General features: G+C 42.2%; 1 protein-coding gene and 1 long non-coding RNA gene across 3 annotated transcripts in view; both read right to left on the minus strand.

Moving 5' to 3' along the window:
• Positions 1-6,257: 6,257 nt before the first annotated feature.
• Positions 6,258-8,647, minus strand: LOC142935536 (uncharacterized). The gene is made up of 2 exons (XR_012947866.1): positions 8,601-8,647; positions 6,258-7,589 (listed from the first exon to the last, which is right to left on the minus strand). It is a non-coding gene; the product is annotated as an uncharacterized LOC142935536 (long non-coding RNA).
• Positions 8,648-12,500: 3,853 nt separating this feature from the next.
• The window catches only part of thap1 (THAP domain containing, apoptosis associated protein 1), a 14,884-nt gene continuing 12,894 nt past the window's right edge, over positions 12,501-14,490 (minus strand). The window contains exons 3-4 of one of the 2 annotated variants that reach the window (XR_012947817.1): positions 13,767-14,490; positions 12,501-12,655 (exon numbers count right to left, since the gene is read on the minus strand). The exon at positions 13,767-14,490 is cut by the window's right edge and continues 1,312 nt beyond it. The gene's annotated coding sequence lies outside the window, so the exon portion shown is untranslated. The other variant, XM_076079485.1, reaches the window with a different exon arrangement.

Raw genomic sequence — 14,490 nt, forward strand, 5'->3', positions numbered from 1 at the left:
CAAACATATTTTCCGTTGTTGATGTTGTCTGCTTACAGACAGATTTAATAACCAAAATGTAGCAATCAAATTTGTAATTGAGGAAATAATAGATACTTTTACACCCTGGATCCTGTAATTAAAAACACTTCAGGTTAATAATAATCTTTTCCAAAATTATTGTTTTACAAATTAAACCCTGATGCTTTTTCTTCTTCATTAAGCCCCTGGGAGCAGATCAGAGTCAAATCAAAATGGATGTTTTAAAGAATCACTCTCAAAAACGCTCCAACATCCTCCTGCTCAGTGTTACAGAGCTGTGAGTCACTCCACTGAAGGAAACCAGCGAGGGATGAAAGTTGTATTAGTGCCGGTTAATTCGTCCTGACAGTTGGAAATGTTAAATCCTGCAGGGGGCTCAGCTTAGCGTGCTCACTCTCTGCCTAAGTAGGTTAGATACAAACCAGTATGATCAATCTGCAGACACTATATAAATCCATGCAGCTGAGCCAAACACCAGCTGGAAACTCTTGTGAGGAGGAAACAGAAGGAGTAGAACCAATGGTACCACAGAGCCCTGGAGCAGAAGCTAGTGGTGGCATTTAAGTACCATTTTGAGGTACTTCTTCTTTACTTGAGTAGTGTCATCATTGCATGCAGTAAGTAACAGTACAACGAAAGGCAGTACAACCACAACAAGTGCCTGTAGAAGTAGATTAATACATATACAGAATGAGCATGGTGTCAGGATCCCTGTCTGACCCTGTGTGTTACCTCTGTTTCCCCCCGATCTCCTCACCTCATGTGTCTGTTTGTTATTGTATGCCTTGTGCTCGGTGTTTGTTTTCTCCGCCTGCCTCCAGACACCTCCCATGGCCACACCCCTGATTGGTGCACAGCTGCGGACAATCCGGCTCATTACCACCTGCAGTTGGACACACTGGATCCTGATCCCACTGATCACCGCCTGACATATATCAACCCTGGTCCTGCAGGCCTGGGTTGTCAGTCCGTACCATCTTCTGCCTCGGATTGACTGGGCGGCAGGGAGGATTGCCGCATGGAGCCCATACTGTCATGCTAACTGCCCCCTGAAGGTCACCCCAAGGGTTTACCCGTTCCTCCGCCAGATCTCGCCTCCATACCCACCGCCTACCATGACATCGGGGAGGTGTTTAGCAAGGCTCGGGCTCTCTCCTTATCACCTCACCGACCCAATGACTGCACTATTGACCTCCACCTTGGTGCTTCGTTCCCTTCCAGTCGGTTATATAACCTGTCCAGACCAGAGAAGGCGTCCATGGAGGAGTACATATCACAGTCTCTAAAAGCTGGAATCATTCGTCCGTCCTCGTCACCACTCGGAGCCGGATTCTTCTTTGTCACCAAGCAGGATAAGAGCCTCCGGCCCTGCATCGACTATCGGGGTCTGAACAGCATCACCACCCGGAACAAGTACCCTCTGCCACTGATTAACTCTGCGTTTTAACCTTTCTCTGGATCCACGATCTTCACTAAGCTTGACCTTCGCAATGCATACCACCTGGTCCGGATCCGAGCAGGGGATGAGTGGAAGACGGGTTTCAACACCCCCCTCGGTCACTTGGAGGAAAAGGCCCTGCAGCTGCTCTGCTGCATGAAATTACAGAGAAAAACAAGGAACGGGAAATTTATGCTGCTGCCTCTTTGTGTTCACACTGTGAGAGAGCAAGCTGAGCGGAAACTGATCAGATCTGAGCCACGTTCAGGACGAGGCCAGCGGTGCAGGGCTGACTCCGAGTTAGTATATTTGTGTTGGGGGGTGCACGTTCACGGAGCCATAAACTAATTTCCAGAGTCGTGGTCACAGCTCGTCTAAAAATATATTACATATTATATTCACATATTATATTTTCAAACTGGAGGTCAGAATCAGAATCAACAGCAGCTTTCAGTTCTTTACAGGACCTATCCAGCATTCAGAGTTTTGCTAAAAAAAAAACCACACTATTTTTTTATTTCTTGTTGTTTAACAGGCTGACTTTCATGTTATTGTGAAGGACTTCAGTATTAAAAACATTATTAGTATGATTAAATAGCACCCCAAGTGGTGAGTAGAAGTGTCACAATAATAAGAATGTCAAAATATGTTAAAAAGTCACAATATGTTTACTGATGGAATGTATTATATGTTTACAATATGCTTACTTAAAAAGGATATTATATGTTACAGTATTTTCTCATTGAATGTATTAAACCATAGAAGTATAGTCACTGTAGGTATTAAAACACTAAGAATAAGTCTTGAGGGTCAGATATTCTGAGCAAGGCTTTACAGACATGCAGCAGAGAGGAGTCGTCGAAGATGTTTGCCACAAAGGATCGATATTGGGACGGGACAGAATTCAAATGGAACCAATCACTGATCGACACGGAGGATCATTCAGATGTTTTGGGACAGTTTCGGACACTTTCTGACTTTTAGGGGATATAAAGACAATGTTTTAGGGAGTTTTCCTTAAAACATTGTCCTTAAAACATGTTTGTTTTTCAGCACCTGGAATGACCAGACCTGTGCGTGAGATGCGTGTATGTGATCTCTGTTCTCGAGAACATTACCATTAGTGGTGTAATTAGGGCCCGAGCACCGACGTAGTCGGAGCGGAGGACCTATTGTTTTTCGAATGTTTTTTCTTATTCTTATTTTTAGTGTTTCGTCGCAAAAAGGAGGTGCTTGGGATACTGGAAAACTTTTGAAATTTGGCACGCAAGCCAGAATTTGCGAAAATTGCAGTCTGATTGGGGTGTCCAGCTGCGGTATGAAATATTGGCTCGATAGCGCCCCCTATTGAGTAGCCCCAACATTGGGTTTCACCTAGCTGTATGAAATTTGGTAGGTATGTGGAACGTGATGAGACACACAAAAAATCGTCTTGGAGTTTTTCATTAAACCAAACAGGAAGTCGGTCATTTTGACTTTTATGACGTTTTTTGACCATTTCAAGGCGTCATACTTTCACGAACTCCTCCCAGAGATTTGACCCGATTGACTTCAGATTTGGTCAGTATGCTCTTGAGACCTTGGCAGTGAAAAGTTACTCAAAGATCAAAAAGTTATCGAACTATGTGTCCGTGGCGTGGCGTCAAAAAAACAGCATTCGCCGCGAAACAGGAAGTTGTTGTAACTCGGCCGTACATTGTCGAATCTGCTCCAAATCTCTCATATGTCATAACATCCTGACCCAAAACACATCTATGTAATAATTTAGAATCATTGTAATAGCGCCACCTAGTGGCAACTGGAAGTTGTAAATTGTGTACTTTGACATCCTGCTCCTCACAGATTAATCAGATCCCTCTAAAATGTTGTCAGAACAGCCTTAAGACCTTGATAATGCTTCATTGTGAAAATTGTAAGAAGTTGTTGAAGGGCGGCGACGTGGCGGCTCGGCGAATTTCGATCCTTCGCCATGAACGAATAAACTGATGTAACTCAACTCCACATCATCAGATCTTTACCAGATTGCACATGTTTGATTAGACTCCCGGCCTGAAGACATCTGCAGGCCAATTTTGAATCATAGTCATAGTGCCACCTACTGGTAACAGGAAGTTAAAGTCATTATACTTTGGCTTGTTTCTCTTAGTAGGTAAATCAAATCAACATCAAATTACTTCCACACAAATGTAACAAGTTCATAATACCAGTTCATGAAGCTTTTGATGTTTTGTCGAACGCCGTTGCCATGGCGACGCAGTCTTCGCCGTTAACAACGAAGGTAATTTTGAGAGGCTAAAAATGCTCGAAACATAAGCAAACTTGGCAAGTAGATTAAAAGCCCGAAATGTAGTTATAAAATATGATTTCATTGGTTCAGAGTGGCAAATCGGCTCAATAGTGTGGAGGCTGAAATCTTCCCCACCGAGAGAAGGCCGGAGAGCACGCTCCACTGTTTTACAGTAGAGTTGCTTCTTAATAAATCTACCCAAAACTGGTTTACAATTAAAATGTATTTAATCCTACTGAAGCTTATACAATTACAGAATGAAGTACACTACTAACAGAATGTATAATATATGATCCGCGCGGAAAAGCTATTCACTCGCGACTCAGCCTGGAAACACAGATGTTTCCAGGCTGAGAGCCGAGAAGAAAGAGAGTGAATTCCTTTCCAGCACTTCCCCTTACAGTTTGAAATCCCCTCCCTTTTGTCCATCTTAATTCCTATTGGCTAATTTCGGTTGCCTCCTCCTGGCGTCAGGCTTCCGAAAACCCTCGCGCGGGCACAACCTGCAAATGTCTGTCTAGAAGTCTGACTTTCCCTTGGCTATTCTTCACAGTTTAATACATTCAATGACTGTCTTTTATGGCTTAACACTTCTATGATAAACATTCTATATAAAGATATGGATTTGCAACTTTTGGCAAAAACTTCACAAGTTTCACAAACAGATATAAAGGTGCTACTAAGATACACTTCTAACTACAAATCACTTCTACAATTATGAATCTTCTAATTATGTATTCCAAAACACTTCTAATTATGATTTCTTAATTATGAATCATTAAACACTTCTATTATGATTTCTTAAAACACTTCTAAACCCAAATTTCCTACAATAGCGCCCCCTACAAAATTTCAACGAAGCAGCCCTCGTTTTTTTTTCCATTTCCAGGTGCTGTACTACGAACTCCTCCTAGGGAATTAATCCGATCCGCTTAGAATTTGGTCAGAACAATCTAAAGACCTTAGCGATTAAAAGTCACTAAAAGCTTTAGGTTTCATCGAACGACGTGGATATGGTGTGACGGCCATTTTACATGGTTCACCATCATCCATCAAGCTGTTGTAACTCGACTGTACTTTGTCAAAACTGTCCGAAACTTGACATGCTTGTTGACTGTCATGGCTTTAGGACTTCTGCATGCCAATATTAACTCATAGTCATAGCGCCACCTACTGATAAGCACGGACGTAAGCAGGATTCTATAATTACAGCGGCCCAAACACTGAACTTATTGAAAGGGTTTGTGGGCACACCATGAGAAAAAGACTTCTCTGATCTAAATATGTGCAAACTAAGATGCTTGGAGAGCAAAAGTTAGATAACAGTGGATTCTCAAACCATGTCCGTGGGCATTAGTATAAATGATCTGTCCAGAGCTTCTTCATGACAATCAGGTAAAATGTTACAATGAATGCTTCACACTACAATCTAAAGTTACAGAATAACTTAAAATGAAAAGTGTTAAATTAAAGTGTTCAAGTAACAGCAAATTTTGTTAACTTTTTGTTAACTTTCATGTAAGGGGATGAGCTGTACTGTAGTGCAATCTCCCGAAACGTTATTGGCCGACAGTCTACTGTGCGAAAGTGAAACATTTGCGCCCCCAGCGGTCAAAGCCTGCGTAAAGTCTGCGTTAATTGAAGAATGTCGAATGTCGCCATCAAGTGGTCAATTTATATTGGTGGCATCAATAAATGTAGAATGGATATTTGCTCCCTGATGTTGTCAAACTGTGGTATCAGCAGCAGAATCATGTACCACTATTTACTTCAAGCACATGTTAGTTTGTGTATCACAATGACTTCTTTCATGATTATTGTCATACATGTACCACAATACACAAGATCTGGAAATAGAAATATGCACATTGGTCCACCAGCTGCTAGACGTGTCCCTTCATACGTAAAGATCTTTAAGACTTTCTTTGTGTTTACAGGAGAGAAAAATATGCACACAAGATTCCCACGTGTGGAATATGAAGGAGTCCACAGGAGGAGTCTAGCACACGCCTCACCTCCTTTCAAAGTAGATGTTGCAGACACTGTTGTCATCATCTGGATTGATTCCATGTGTGTAAAATTGTCCATTTCAGATTGTAATTAGCTATTTATTGTGATACCTGTTGAAGCTATAATAGAATGACGCTATAAATAGAGAATCTCAAGTACATTTGTGTCTACATAATGCTACATAATTCATGTAATTTATTCAGGTCTTTTTTCAATAAAATGCATCTTATTCCAAATCAAAATTATACATGTGAGAGAATGCCGTTTGTCACTGTCTTTTTAAATTCCTTTATGACACCTGGGAGGCTAATTAGAAGTAGTTTTATATTTTCTGAGGCTGTTTAATGTTTCTATTGCAAAATGATCTGATATCATTGTAATATAGGCATGTGCACTGACATGCAAGTAATCTGGAACTCTATATATCCGTGTCCCTGTTGTTGATGAAAACAAACGCACCCCTGTTGTTGCATTCATTAATTGATATTCTACAACTCGATGTTACTGTAACACTTAACACTTTATTGAATACAGTGCATGAAATGGAGAACAATCAGAAAAAACAGTGCAGTCATAAAATAGAAGACTACAATATGTACATGAAGATCTAAACTATTTACAATGCATGAGTATTTAAACATATATACAGGGTGTCTACAGCTCATCGCTCCACCTTGTCCACAACAGAAGTGAAGTGTTCGTAGCTGTCGTACACTGTGTTGTCCAGACCTTTTGATGTTGACATCATTTTTACAGGCCAGAAAGCCTTTCTGTTGTACTTTTTGTCCCTGGGTCGGTTGGCCACAGCATGTACAGACAGAGAGATTCTGCACTCGTGACACCTTCACTCCTACTGCAGAGGGCTGTTCCAGACTCTTTAGCTTGTACTGCGTAGCTCTGGCCCAGGACGGTGGGCTTAACTCATGAGGAGCAGACATTGTGGGCAGAGTAGTAGGGACTGATGTAGGAGGAGGAGCAGGCAGTATGGCCGTGTGGAGGGGCCAGCAGTCTCAGCGATTGCTGTGGATGCAGAGAGGGAGGGCACAGGTCTGCTGATGGTAGAGGTGGCAGAGGTGTTTCTAACTGCCGGTAGCACAAGTGGCAGTGGTGGTTGAGGCCGGGAGAGTGGCATGATTATGTCCGTCCTTCTCTTCAACACTTTAGTCTCTGCCGTGCTGGGTGTGGGCACATACTCCATCAGAGAGTAGAGTGGTGGAGGGAGGACTGCCGGCTGGTGTGGTGCTGGAGGGAGGTCAGCAGATGAGATGGAGGTGTTTTTTGTGACAGTGAAGGACTGTTTAGTGACATGCAGGTTAAGAAGGCGCTCTTGACGATGTATGAAGTCCCGTACTGTCTTAATGTTTATTTTAGGGAGAGGAATGCCTGCTTTGCAGAGGATTGGATCCTCCACCAGAATCCGGTGCTGTCGTAGGCCTTCTAGATGGTGCTCTTCTCAGGACTGCTGCGAGACCCTTGAGGTGAGACCACAGCAGTTTCACCAGCGTGTACATGGGCCTGTTGAGCACTGATGTCTTGTTGAGCTGGTGCGTATCGCTTAGCAATCTTCAGCCTCTGGATCACAGCAGCATCAACAAGATGGTCCCTCTGTGTGTGGCAGCAGAGGGTGATGCCCCAGTGTGTTCTGTACAGCTGGTTGAACTGCTGCGGCTGCTTGTCGTGCTCCTCCACTGCATTCCAGGCTTCAAGGACCGTGTTCCTCTGCTCAGTGGTGAGAGTCAGCTTGTCCTCTGTCAGGCTGACCTCCAGCAGAGCAGAGCCGAACTTTTCCAACCTTTCGAAGCCAGGAAGGGGGTTTGGACTGCAGGCATCCTCCTGTTGAAAAGTTGACATATAAAGGCGGTAAGTTCAAATGTAGCTGAAATACACTTGTAGAGTAAAACCACAACAACAAAATATTATTATTATAATATTAGATATTGTTATATTATAATAATACATTACTAATATAACAATGAACGTACAACAGGCCATTGATATCCTCTTAGCACCCAGGGAGGAAGAGGAGGAAGAAGTGTCAGAGCAGGATTACAACCCTGATTACAGATCAGATTAGAGATCTCTGAGGGAGAGTTCTTATAACGTTAACTCATATATCATATCTCATAACTCCTGAGCCTACAACACTGACTGATTCCTCTGATATTTGATCAACTGTTCCCTTTGGATATGTTTCATGTTCTTACTCATGGCAAAACTAAGAGTAAGACATCAGAAATATGGATCTTCTATTATTCCATATTCCCGTCATAACCACAGCAACGGAGACAAAAAACACGCTGACAGAAGTCTTTGTAGTTCATACATTCTCTTGTCTTTAATAATATAACGTTAGATGGATAATAAACACCCGAGCAAGCAGGTGTTTATGACAGCACGTAAATTATTAAAAGAACGAATTTAAACCCTCAAAAATACTGTCTCTGGAACACTGGCTAATAGTTGATTATCTATTGATTAATGAGGGACTGTTTTTGGATGCAAAGAATATTTGGCATTCGTAATAATGATTTAAGAGGTTATATTTAGGGACGCTAGATAACGTTAACGTTATCTTACCGGACCCGGCCCGTACTCGAGCATCAGGATTTGAACCGTATATGCAAGAGTTAATGGGTTAAGGCAAGATAAAATGGATATTGACAGTAATACAATTTCGAAGAGATGTTATTGAGAGCTGCTAAACGTGAACTAGCGGCGAAGTCTTAGCTAGCTAGCTAACGTTGACAATATGTCCGTTTTTTTCCACCCGACCAAAAGACAATTGGGCAGTATAAACAGTGTTCTGTATAAATAATTATAAAGACAAAAATATTTCAGTCTTACCAGAATTACTGCAGGGTCAACGCTGTGGGTAGATTCGCAACTCTAACTTGAAGTATTCAAGATTTGCAGGTCAACTTGTGATTGGTGGTCTGCAGTCGGTTCCTCCGATCCAATTGGTAGTCCACAGTCAAACTGACCAATGAGGACGCGCAAATGTCTACAGTCACTGTAGACATTGCACGACTGTAGACTCGAGCTCTGCTCGCGAGCTTATGGGGTAAGTCCAAATACAATCAGCAGGACACTGCAGGGAGTTGAACCCCATCCCAGTAAACTGACAGTCTGTTATGTTACAAACACTGAAGCGCATTCACACACATATTTATTTTCTTAATGATCTTAACAGGCTTACATTTATGATTGTATCGGATGTACACTCAAAACATTTGAGGCTTAAGACCTGGCAACATGATCTTGCTACGCTGCTGGTCGACGCAGGAAATATCATCTCACTCGTGCACAGCAGAGTGTGATGGTCACAGAAATACACGGCCGCGTCACCCAGAGTCCTGCCAGTACCAGGAAATACCGTTTAACTCGCGCACTGTGATGGTCACAGAAATGCATGGCCAGAGTCCTGCTAGTACCCTCGACGTGCGTGAAGTTGCGAGGGCCCGATCAATGCTGCTCGCAGCTTTAATTGGTATTTCCATTTCTATTGTCATGTATCTTAAGGAAATGCGGTCGTTATACCTCGACCCATTTGGAGCCACTGACGAGCAGATTAATAAATGCAAAGATGTCACAAGGTACGTGAAATATCAGCTTTAATGTGTGAAAAAAAAAAATCATGCATTTAGGCTAATCTTTAAGGAGCAACACCTATCTAATTAAATAATAATCCTTGTTACTACTGCTTGGACGAGAGTGTCCTTGTGAAGTACCTTTTTTGTTGTTATCAAACATCATTCATCTGATCCTGAATTGTTATGTTTGTAAAAATGGCTAACTGTAATCAATCTGTGATGTGTTTGTAGAGCACTAGTCCGTAAGAAGTGTCCAGCAGTTGGGAGATGGACATGCTCCACAATTGATCATCCCATTCAAGTGGATGCCACTTCATGTGGTGTGTTTGTGTGCAAGGTAACAATGTGATTATCTCTGTGGCCATCTGTCATTATAAAAAAAATTATATGACTAAATTTATCTGGACTTTTTAGCTTGCAGAGCAGATATTGTTGAACAAAACAATTCAGTACCCTGTGGACCGTGAGGGTGTGGCGAAGTTGAGGCTGGAAATGGCAGTGACTCTGCTGAATAACTCAGGTATACAGGACTGTAACAGGTATACATAAATGTAGTTTCTGTGTCGGCATTAACCAACATTAATAACTATATTATTTTTACAGATGACCTATCCCAACTGTGTCGGGCTTGTCAGCTCAGGGGCTGAGATTGACGAGTGGGTAAGAAGATTAATTTATATCCTGACCAACAACATTTGGCTGGAAGACTGGGGTGCACCTTACCTCAACATCACCGGGTGAACACTCACAATCCCACAGTGACTGAAAATGTATAGTTTAAGTCACCTAACTTGCATGTCTTTGCACTTTCGGAGGACACTGGAGCAGCTGAAGGAACACAGCTAAGATTTACACACAGTATCTGAGATTCATACAATGCGTGCACAGGATTATAAGGACTGACTGTTTAATGAAGTTAAAATAGCTTAATTTTACATCCTAATCTGGATGAGTGATGTCAACCAGACAAAATGTAAGAAAATACTCATGGCAATATTTTTCACTTTCAGATTGAGTGCACGCTGTGGTTTCACCAGGGATGCGTAGGCCATCCCTCCACAGATCAGGACTACTCATGTCGGGCATGTGCCTGAAATTGTGTCGTGGAAGTTCAACCTGAGATTGAGCGCAGTTCAAAGAGACCCTGTAAAATTGTTATTGTACACATACTTGGCCAATAAAAGAGATTGTCAATCCTTACTTATCATTATTGTCTTTCCTTCTGTAAAAAAAAGTCTAGGTACTATACAAAACAGATCTTTCATATCAATAATTTGTATTTTTTCACACTAGTTATATATGGAATGTTTTTACTGCACAAATTAGTGTTATTGAATTACTTTATTTGTATTTCTCTACATGTGTTGTATATTCTAGCATGCATACTAAGTATTCAGACCCCTTTAAATATTTCACTCTTTGTTTCATTGCAGCCATTTGCTAAAATCAAAAAAGTTCATTTTATTTCTCATTAATGTACACTCAACACCCCATCTTGACAGAAAAAAAACAGAAATGTAGAAATTTTTGCAAATTTATTAAAAAAGAAAAACTGAAATATCACATGGTCATAAGTATTCAGACCCTTTGCTCAGTATTGAGTAGAAGCACCCTTTTGAGCTAGTACAGCCATGAGTCTTCTTGGGAATGATGCAACAAGTTTTTCACACCTGGATTTGGGGATCCTCTGCCATTCTTCCTTGCAGATCCTCTCCAGTTCCATCAGGTTGGATGGTGAACGTTGGTGGACAGCCATTTTCAGGTCTCTCCAGAGATGCTCAATTGGGTTTAGGTCAGGGCTCTGGCTGGGCCAGTCAAGAATGGTCACAGAGTTGTTCCGAAGCCACTCCTTTGTTATTTTAGCTGTGTGCTTAGGGTCATTGTCTTGTTGGAAGGTGAACCTTCGGCCCAGTCTGAGGTCCAGAGCACTCTGGAAGAGGTTTTCTTCCAGGATATCTCTGTACTTGGTCGCATTCATCTTTCCTTCAATTGCAAGCAGTCGTCCTGTCCCTGCAGCTGAAAAACACCCCCATAGCATGATGCTGCCACCACCATGTTTCACTGTTGGGATTGTATTGGGCAGGTGATGAGCAGTGCCTGGTTTTCTCCACACATACCGCTTAGAATTAACGCCAAAAAGTTCAATCTTGGTCTCATCAGACCAGAGAATCTTATTTCTCATAGTCTGGGAGTCCTTCATGTGTTTTTTGGCAAACTCTATGTGGGCTTTCATATGTCTTGCACTGAGGAGAGGCTTCCGTCGGGCCACTCTGCCATAAAGCCCCAACTGGTGGAGGGCTGCAGTGATAGTTGACTTTGTGGAACTTTCTCCCATCTCCCTACTGCATCTCTGGAGCTCAGCCACAGTGATCTTTGGGTTCTTCTTTACCTCTCTCACCAAGGCTCTTCTTCCACGATTGCTCAGTTTGGCTGGACGGCCAGGTCTAGGAAGAGTTCTGGTCGTCCCAAACTTCTTCCATTTAAGGATTATGGAGGCCACTGTGCTCTTAGGAACCTTGAGTGCTGCAGAAATTCTTTTGTAACCTTGGCCAGATCTGTGCCTTGCCACAATTCTGTCTCTGAGCTCCTTGGGCAGTTCCTTCGACCTCATGATTCTCATTTGCTCTGACATGCACTGTGAGCTGTAAGGTTTTATATAGACAGGTGTGTGTCTTTCCGAATCAAGTCCAATCAGTTTAATTAAACACAGCTGGACTCCAATGAAGGAGTAGAACCATCTCAAGGAGGATCAGAAGAAATGGACAGCATGTGAGTTAAATATGAGTGTCACAGCAAAGGGTCTGAATACTTATGACCATGTGATGTTTGAGTTTTTCTTTTTTAATAAATTTGCAAACATTTCTACATTTCTGTTTTTTTCTGTCAAGATGGGGTGCTGAGTGTACATTAATGAGAAATAAAATGAACTTTTTTGATTTTAGCAAATGGCTGCAATGAAACAAAGAGTGAAAAATTTAAAGGGGACTGAATACTTTCCGTACCCACTGTACCTATTCGCTCAAGTTTAGGTTTTATTATTGTGAAGCATTTACTAATGTGAATGTTACACGACTTCGACACATCCTCTTCGCTCCGTGGCTCAGTGGTAGTTCAGATAACACTTAAACATCATGAGTCGGTCATAATCAGGTCATAATCAGTCATAATCAGATATTTATTTGAATCAAAAAGTATAAAAGATAGGCTTTATCATTACCTCGCTGACCAGGAGTTGGGTGAAGTTGGTGATGTCCCTCAATAGGCAGGATCATTGGTGATAGTATGCCGCTGATGGCGGGCAGACAGGGACTGTGGGAGGCACAAGAACCAGCTAACTGATGTCATCATTGACAAGTTAGCAGCTTTAAGTTCCTATGAATCAGCATTACAAACAACCTGACATGATCGTCACATATCTCCATCCTGGCGAAGAAAGCTCATAAATGGCTGTATTTCTTAAGGAAACTTAAGGAGGCAAAATTCCCGTGCCAAGTTCTTAATAACTTTTACAGCAGAGCAATAGAAAGCATCCTGACTGCAGCCATTACAAACTGGTATGGGATGTGTACGGCACATCCCATGTTTTTTTTTATGTTTCCTTTCCTATGTAGCAAATTGGGACTATAATCTAAATTGCATTGTGCAACCTTGTACAGCAGGGGTCTCAAACTCATTTTCACTCTGGGCCACTTCAGCATCACTGTCGCCCTCAAAGGGCCGGTTGTAAGTGTAAGACTGTGTAAATGTATCTACTCCCTAACATATTGGTAAATAACTGTCTCTGCATTTGATTATTGTTTATTCAAGTGTAAAAATATTGTAAATGCAGTTTATAAATGTAAAAATATATTTAAGCACATTTCTGTTATAACTTAAATCCTTTTAATTTAGGGTTAAGAATTACATTACTCTCTCAAAGATCAAACTATTAAAGAAAATAGCAAAGACAAATATCAAACACAAGTTATTACAATAACTTTGTTCAATGTTTAAAATCCTTTCAAGGGTGCGTTTGCACAATCCCACGTGAAGTATTTCATGTGTTTTAAAGCCACGTTTAAAGTAGTCTTCAATGTACTCACAATACATTTCCATGTCACATGGAGGGCAACCAGCCAAAGAGCTGCTTCTGTGACTGTGTGTTTAAGTATCTCATCATTTTGAATCTCTATCTCAGAATTATGACTTTCTATCATATTTATGACTTTCTATCTCATAACTTCGACTTTCTATCTCATAATTTCGACTAAGGGGATATTTTTATTATCAAGTCTAACTTTAAATTTATTTTAATTTTAATTTTTTTTAATTCTGCTGGCGGATTCGCGGGCCACATAAAATGACGTGGCGGGCCGGATTTGGCCAGCGGGCCGGGAGTTTGAGACCCCTGCTGTACAGTGACAAACAAAAACCTTGTAACCTTGTCAGAAGGGGCAGAGCAGGTTGAGGGGCCAGCGATGGAAAGGCCGGAGCTTGTGGCTGGAGCAGCCTCGAGACGCCCGGCAGGTAGGGGAAGTGGCTAGCCGGCTGGTGTCTTCGGCCTCTTTTGGCCAGCGCACAGTCCTCTGCCTCCTCAGCCAGGAGGTGGGCCAGATCTACTCTTATCTGGCCTGATGTTACCAGGGGATGAGTGGCTTATTATTGGGGGAGGAGGAGGTGACGGGGGGTTCTGGGTATTCTGGGTTGGGGTAGGGTTCAGGGGATGGCTGCTTAACGCCGACACTCTATGACAGGGCCAACAGGGGATAGGGATGTCTGGAGAGGTGGGTAACATCAGGCGCAGCCCAGGAAGATGGTGATGGGTTTGGCGGAGGTGGTGAGGATGGTCCTACACCAAGGCCAGGACAGTGACCCTTGACCATCAATGGCCATTGGGTCCAGAGGGTAGAGACCACACCAACTGAACCCAGCCACCACCACTCTCCCATCCCTCTGGTAGGAGTCACTTAGGAAAATTATTATCATACCATCTGGGGGAAGAACTGCATTGCAACAGTGACTGTGAGTTCAGGATCAGTTTGGCATCCGGTGTGTCTGTCCTATGTTCAAACATCGGTTGTGGGGGTCTGTTGTGATGTACGATATTTGGGACAATAAATAACTTTAGTCTTCAGAAATAATATTATACGATAATGTTTGTTCTA

The sequence above is a fragment of the Anarhichas minor genome, unplaced genomic scaffold, assembly GCF_050575085.1.
Source record: "Anarhichas minor isolate MPS153535 unplaced genomic scaffold, ASM5057508v1 ptg000073l, whole genome shotgun sequence".
Classification (NCBI taxonomy): domain Eukaryota; kingdom Metazoa; phylum Chordata; class Actinopteri; order Perciformes; family Anarhichadidae; genus Anarhichas; species Anarhichas minor.